Source organism: Dromiciops gliroides, chromosome 2 (genome assembly GCF_019393635.1).
Source record: "Dromiciops gliroides isolate mDroGli1 chromosome 2, mDroGli1.pri, whole genome shotgun sequence".
In the NCBI taxonomy this organism is placed as follows: domain Eukaryota; kingdom Metazoa; phylum Chordata; class Mammalia; order Microbiotheria; family Microbiotheriidae; genus Dromiciops; species Dromiciops gliroides.
This window is the reverse complement of record NC_057862.1, coordinates 685,205,507-685,214,019: the sequence shown is the minus strand read 5'-3', so window position 1 is coordinate 685,214,019 and position 8,513 is coordinate 685,205,507.

The following is an 8,513-nucleotide window of genomic DNA, read 5'->3' as shown; positions in this document are numbered from 1 at the left end:
TCTCTTTTGCCCGGGGCCTCAATTTGAGTGGAACTGAGATGCGGGCTCCCTGAGATAAATAGATGAAGGAATCTTGGCCTCTTTCTCTCTCCTCACCAAATTCTTATGCTCCTTAATAAATACATAAAAGTCTGAGATCTTGCTAAAGCTTATAATTTATGGTGACTACTCATTAGCTTTTTAGACACTCTAGCTAGAATTTTAGCCCTGTAGAGATAGGAACTTTACAAAACAAATAAACAAAGAGGGATAGTGGTAGCAGATGTTATTCTTATTGTTTTGTAGGACTTTCCAACAATAATGAAAATATCATATTTGATTTAAAGTAATTGAATCAATATTTATTGTTGTTTGGTCATTTCAGTTGTGACCAACTTTGTGATACCATTTGAGCTTTTCTTGGAAAAGATACTGTAATAGTTTGTCATTTCCTTCTCCAGCTTATTTATTTATTTATTTATTTATTTATTTATTTATTTATTTATTTATTTATTTATTTATTTATTTGTTTGTTTGTTTGTTTGTTTGTTTGTTTGTTTGTTTGTTTGTTTGTTTGTTTATTTATTTATTTATTTATTTATTTTGCTGGGCAATGGGGGTTAAGTGACTTGCCCAGGGTCACACAGCTAGTATGTGTCAAGTGTCTGAGGCCGGGTTTGAACTCAAGTACTCCTGAATCCAGGGCCGGTGCTTTATCCACTGAACCACCTAGCTGCTCCTCCAGCTTATTTTTAACAATGAGAAACTGAGGCAAACAGTATTAAGTAACTTGCCCAGGATGACACAGCTAATAAGTCTCTGATACTGTATTTGAACTCATGTAAATGAGTCTTTCTGATTCGAAGTCCACTGACCTCTGCACTGAACCACCCAGCCTCCCTTAAATTGATACTATTCTATTATTATCTTTATTGTTATCATCATCATCATAGTAACCACAGTCATCATTTTAAATCCAGGGTGATGACTAATTTGGAAATGTGTTTTGAATGACTGGGCATTTATAACCTATATCAAATGGCTTGCCTCTTCAAAGAGAGAGACTGGGAGAAAAAAATTTGGAACACAACAGTTTAAAAAATGAATGCAAATCTTTTACATGTAATTAGAAAAAATAGTTTTAAAAGATAGTGAAGTAATATTTCTAAAAAATAAAATTTTTACATTCCAGTGTGATAATGTCCTTGTCACAGAAAAGTCTCATTGCAGAAAGTCTTCCTACCCCTACAGATGAGCTGTTCATTTGTAACTTCTGGTCTTCAATAATGGAATGATAGAGTAAGAGCTTAAGACCCTTGTTAGACTAGATGGTGGAAGAAAGGCAGTGACTTGCCTGAGCTCTCCCCAAGACCTCTCCAAATACTTTCAAATAATGCCATAAGACAATTACTGGAGCAGCAGAATTCACAAAAGGACAGGGCAAAATAATTTTCCAGAGATAGAGAACTTAGAAGGTCAGCAGGAAAGGTCTATTGTACCAAGGTGAGAGTGGAGCTCAGTTTAGCATGGGCTGCACCATCAGAGACCCAGCACCAGCCCCAGCAAACCAGAATCAGGCCTGTGGAGCCTCTGAATCAGCAGTGGCAGCAACTGTTTCTGGATTTCAGCCCACAAACAGGGGATTGAACAATTGGCCATAAGGAGATTACAGGGATCTCTTTGTGAGCCCTGAGGCAGGATGCTATTGTTTTGCCCACACTCAAATCCAGGTCACAGTCTTGGGTGGTGGTCTCAGGCAGGGGAGAAGCAGAAGCACCCTGAAGATTGTGGCCACAGTGGGGTGGGATTCTGTTCATAGTTCCAGAGCAGAAAAGCAGGCTTTTTGCTTGCAGACCAGAGCACAGGCCAGGAGAGTATTAAATATATTTCTCCTTAAATCATATCACCTTGGAAGAATTAAAATCTTAAAAATTCCTAGAAGTATATCTGAAAACAGCTGTACAAACCCCCTTAAGCTCAGGACAGTGTGCCTTTCACTCTGGAAGCAGGGCCCCACTTTAACAAAGAGTTAAAAGTCAAGGAATAGGCTGGGAAAATGAGCAAACAGAAAAAAATGCTGATGCTAGAAAGTTTCTGTGGTGACAAGGAAGATCAAAACAGAACCTCAGAAGAAGATAACAAAGTCAAAGCTCCTATAGCCAAAGCTTTCAGGAAAAATATTTATGACAGCCCTTTTCTGGTGCAAATAATTCAAAATTGAGGAGATGCCCATTAACTGGGCAATGACTGAAGAAATAGTGGCATGTGATTATGATGGAACACTATTGTGGTATAAGAAATGATGAGCAAGATGCTCTCAGAGAAACCTTGAAAGACTTACATGAGCTGATGGAAAGTAAAATGTACTGTATACTAACTAATAGCAATATTGTATGAAGATCAGCTGTGAATGACTTGACTATTCTCAGCAATACAATGATCTAAAACCATTCTGAAAGACTAATGAAAAATGTGATTCATCTCCAGAGAAGGGACTGGTAGTGTCCCAATACAGATTGAAGCATATTTTATTAAAGATTATTTTTTCTTATGTTTCTTTCCTGTTTTCGTCCACAACATGACTAATATGGAAATGTTTTGCTTGAAAACATATGTATAACTGATATTGAATTGCTTGAGTTCTTAAGGGGAGATGGGGAGATAGGGAGGAAGAGAATTCAGAAAACAAAGTTTTTAAATGGACATTAAAATTGTTTTTACATGTAATTGGGAAAAAATAAAATTCTAAATAAGTAAAAAATAAAATTAAAAATAGACCCTAGTTAGAATAACCAGGCCAATGTGTATTAGGAGCTAAACTTGAATTTACATTGACGTTTAAAGACTCAAATGTCAGCTCTTATCTATTTCTCAGTTCTTTCTTTTTGTATATAACTATCCTAAACTGAGGCCCCCTGAAATGAATGCAGAATTGGAATATCTGTAAACAAAGTATTAATTTTGAGGAATCCTAAAGGTTTTCTTTTTTTTTTCTTTCTAAACTACTGTGGGAAGTTTTAAATCAGAGAATCTTAAACTGTCTTAATTCAGGCAGGCTGAAACACTTCTCCAAATAATGTATATAAATCTATACACAAAAATATATAGGATTACAAAGGAAACCTAATGTATTGAAACACAGTTATCAAAACAAAACAAAGAAAAATAACAGAAAAATAAAAATAAATTCACTGACTCTAGGTAAGCAATAATGAAATGATGCAGGTACATTCTGTACTCTCAAAATATACCAGTTGTCTGTCAGGACACAAATTCAATACAAAGACACTTTCCCAGAGCTCTAGGACACTGATTGATTGACCAAATAACCAGAGAAGATAGAAGAGAAGCAATAAATATTACTTACAAAGAGAGAAATTTAAGTTATATGTTTAGATAATGACCAGATATGTGTGGAATCCCAAATTTGGAAACTCTTGCTACCAATGCAAGTAGAGATGCCTTTGAAAGCTTAAATAACTTGTCCTTGTCATACAGCTAGTAGGTACAACAGTTGGGCCTTGAGGGGGCAGCTAGCTGGTTCAGTGGAAAAGCACTGGTCATGTCCTCCTGAGTTCAAATCTGGCCTCAGACACTTCACACTTACTAGCTGTTTGGCCCTGGGCAAGTCAATTAACCCTCATTGCCCCGCAAAACAAAACAAAACAGTTGGGCCTTGAAAACAGGTATTCCTGACTCTAAGAAAAGCTCTTTAAAAACTATAATACAGGGACACTGTTCTAGGTGGCACAGTGGTTGGAGCATCGGCCCTGGAATCAGGAGGACCTGAGTTCAAATCCAGGTTCAGACACTTAACACTTACTAGCTGTGTGACCCTGGGCAAGTCACTTAACCCCAATTGCCTCAAGAAAAAAACCAAAACCAAACAAACAAAAAAAAACCCTCTATAATACGTTAAGTAATATGATGCAAAGCATAAATTAAATCATCATTAGCATCATTGTAATCACCAACACCATGACCATCATCATTTCTTTTCATAGTTCAAAGATATTTACATTCCTATGGCTATATTTTTGATAAATTTTCTTCTCCAGATGAATAAATTATATTCTCTTAATTTGGGCATCTCATCCTCAATTCTGCTTTGCTTATAGAGCAGAGGATCTTCTCTGATGAGGGCACACCATGCCAACAGTGCTGTGTCACTGTCTGCCACGTCACATAATCAATTCCAAAGTTCTTAAGGGAGACCTTGAGAGTGTCCTTATATTGCTATTTTTCTGACTACCATGCGAGCACTTGTTTTGCATGAGTTTTCCATAAAATAGTCTTTTAGGCAAGCATGCATTTGATATTTGATGCCCAACCTGTGGTAGAGCATTCCAAGCTAATATTGGTGTGATCAGCCATAGCTAGACACACTGTAACTTTATTCTAACATACAATTATCATTTTGTTTCTCTTCAATAATGAAGGACAACAATCAAGCAACTAAATTATATTCAAAGATATATTTATTACACGTAGATTTAGATCTGGAGGGAACCTTAACAGTCATTTAGTACACTTCAGTAATTTTAAAGAAGATGGAACAGAGGATCTAATAGATTACAAGACTTCCTCCTTACTTCAGGTCACATTTAATGTAGGAGTAGGTCTGGAATTCAAAGACAGCTTTTCTATTTCCAAATCCAATACTCTTTCCAGTAATAATGGTTTACTGATCACACACACATACATATATGTGCATATAAATACATATGTATGTATATATGTGTGTGTGCGTGTGCATACATATGTGTATACATGCATACATGTATATATACACACCCATACACATAATAGCATACATTAGATAGAGATAAAAAGAGATAGATGTATAAAGAAATATAATTTCATTTGAGTCTTACAATAATTCTGTTAGATGCTGTTGACTAACTCGACAAGTAAGTTGAGGTTTTATAAGTGACAAAAACAAAATTCAGAAAAGGTAAATGATCGTCTAAAGTTACACCGCTCTGATATACTATAAGGATCTGAGACAAACTTTGAAATCATGTATCCTAACTCCAGTCCCAGGACCTGGATTTGATATTGGAGAACCTGGGTATGATTCTTAGCCCTGCTGCTTACTATCTGTATGAGTTTGAGCAAATACCTTAAACTATCAGAGACTTAACTCTTTGAAGAAATAAGAGGCTTAGAATAGTTAGCCTATAAGATCCTTCCAGTTGTAAATCTCTGATCCACAATATAGTGATGCCATTCTACTATACTTCATTGACTGCTAGGAAAAGAGAACTGAGAATTGCAAGGACTTCAACTGTAATCCATCCTCTGCTACTACCTTGCCCTATGGCATTTAGTAGCCTATTTCCTTTCTCTGGGCATACGTCACTTCATCCATGAAATGAAAGAGTTAAACTATACTGTCACTAAGGAATTTTTCAATTCACTCATTTTATGTTTTTTTTCTACTAAGCTAATTGATCATCTGCAAAAATTAAACCCAAAGGAAAGAATACTGAGTCATCTGAATGGCCTTTTGGACATTGATGAAGTAGAACTGTATTTCTTTCAAATATTTCTGAGGGTAGAATGAACTCTAAATTGTATTAATTTCATTTTGACTCAATTTCCCCATACTTATATTTTACTTTATTTTTGAATAATGAAAAAATATGGATGAAAGTTTTGCTTCAAATTAAAGACTGCATTTTCAATTACATTGGAGGGAGGAAAGGAAAAAAAAAATAAGAGAACACATTTCCTTGTTGCTTTAAAATTGACCATATATTTTCTCCAAAATATAAACTGTGATTGAGCAACACAAGAATTATTCTCCTGATTTTATGGATGGGAAAATGGAGTCCCACTCATATGATCATTCTTTCAGGATTTGTATGCTCCTCTGTCCAATTGGCATTTCAAATTATTCTTTTCTCTTTTTTCTTTCTAAATTAACATTTATGGCTATATATGGTGTAAATTAATCATTTGTGGAAGAATTTATTTTTGTATGCATAAGATGCTCATTTTTTTTCCTCTGAAACCTAAGTTCTACTTCAGTGATGCAATGTTTTCCCCTTCAAAGCATTTGAGATGTTTTAAACCCACAACTGCACGTTTTAAATTAAATGTAATAGTCTTGAACATTTACATTGTATCCAAATTGTTTGTTTTTCTTGGAAGGCATATGGAAATATCTTATGGTTAATGAAGGAATGGAGTAATGGCTATTATTGCTTTCCAGTAAGCCTTTAAAACCCCTATTTTCATTGTCAGCCGTCTATGGATCCATTTAACAAATGTCAAGATGAAAGGCTTCAGCAGAGATCAAAAAGACTGCTTCTTATTGTATTATGCTTACAGCTGTGATAGTCAGTATTGAACTTTTCTGTTTAGGATCAATATGTTTTATTTGACCAACAAGGGAATGCTTTTACAAAAGACTCTCTCTGTGTTTAATAGAGGAGAAGGGAATTAATTTTAAACTTCATCTCAAATGACTAGGGTTGAGTTGGGGATGGAGCATAGTAAGAAAAGTTAAAATCTGCTCAACAACAAAAAAGAGGTTTTATCATTGTCCAAGAACTATTTTAATAAGATTTTAATTGTGTTTCATCTATTACAAAGAAAATAGATGGTAGAGCAGAGTGACATTAAAAGCACAAGACTTCTTAATACCACTGGAAGGATTGTACTCTTATTTTATCTCATCTCGTAGGTTGGAGCCTCTATTACAATACTCTGTTAGTGGTTCCTCATAGTGTTAAAGTAACTGGTTTTTGAAAAGGGTGAGTGTCAGGACATATGCTCTGGTAGTTCCACCAAGTCTACACTAGTCTTCAAGTATGAGTTTAATAATAGACTGAATGTTCATCTGACTTCTGGTGATGAGTCTAGATCAGATTAATAATAAATTCAATAGTATATAGACAATACTACTAATAATATTTTCCTATTAAAATATTATTAGTATTGATATATTAATAGTAATAGAATTAGGGTTAGAACTGGGGTTAGAGCTCCTTTGTGTTATTTGCACTTGTATCCCCAGCACTTACTCAGAGTCTAGCACATAATAGGCATTTAATATTTGTAGATAGATAGAATGCTTAATCAATGATTATTCAAAGAATGAAAAGATACCCTAACTATCTATCAACCTCCAAGTTGTAAAAGAATAAAAGTTGTCATTAGCAGAGTAAGTACATTCATAGATAAAAGCACAAATTCTGAGTATTGAGTTATTTTTTAAATCCTTAATAATAAATGCTTTGTGGGCAGATAAATGACCTTGTGAATTTTCCTATCCTTCATGGTATCTAGTGACTGTCTCTTGCACATCATTGCTGCTCATTAAATGTTTGTTGAATTAGTTTCTATGACATTAATTCAACATATATGCAGTACCTGCTTTGTACAAGTAGTTATACTGAATACCAAATGAATGAATGAAGAGATATAGTGAATTCTGTTATTTCTTTTTTCAACCAGAGATTTCAAATCACCTATATAATCATAGAATAATAAAAGCAGAATGAATAGAGATTAGTTTCCTTTTCATCAATAATCAAAAAGAAAAAAAGAAAAAATAGTCATGTCAAATTTTGATTGATTTTTCTCTGGTTTTCTTTTTTTAATTAGTCCTAAGGAAATATACCCTGAGGGGGTATAGGAAAAGTAAGAGATATAATGACAGTGGAGTCAAACTCCTTTTTCTTAATCTTGCTTTATAGGAAAGATGTAAGAATAGAAATTTCATTTCCTTTAGAGCAATGTTGGGAAATTTCATGAAAAAAAGCATAGGCTCTGCAGTAAGTAGACCTGAGTTTAAATTCTGTCTCTGAATTTGTTACTAATGTGATCATATCCAAATCAGTTTACTTCCTTTTGCCTCATTTTCCTGATTTGCATAGTAAGGGGGAGGGAGGGGTAAGACTTGATGACCTAGAAATTCCTTTCTATTTTACAGTGTAGGATATTAGGATCTTGTAATCTTCAGAACTTTACATCAGCTTTTAGGCTGGACTCCAGTGTGGGAACTATAAAGAACAAAAGATAAGAGTTAAACTGGTTAAAAAGGAGTACATGGGTTTCTATGTACACCATTGAAAGTAGTACATATGTCTATGTCTATGAGGTCATGAAACCATTGAAATAATCAATTGAAATTACAGTCCAAATTTTCAAACATTATTTCACAATGACAATCTTAAGAAGAGGAAAATGGACATTGAGAAGGAGAGTACAAATAACTTTGTTAGGAAAGGGGTTAGCGAGGGATTTTGGAATGGGGCTATCTCTGAAGAATAAGAGCCATCCACCATAAAGAAATAATCAACGACATTTCCTGAAGAACTGGATTCACAATTCTATTACTGGCTTCTGTGATGATATTGAACAAATTGTTTTATTTATTTCAGACTCGGTTCTCTTATTTGTAAAATGGAATTCTCTAAGTATCCAATGGGGAATTAGATGGAGAAGTGTGTTGTAGCTTGACACACTAAATTAATCTGAGCTTTTATTATGGAAATGGGAATGAATTAAGTAGCACCCACACA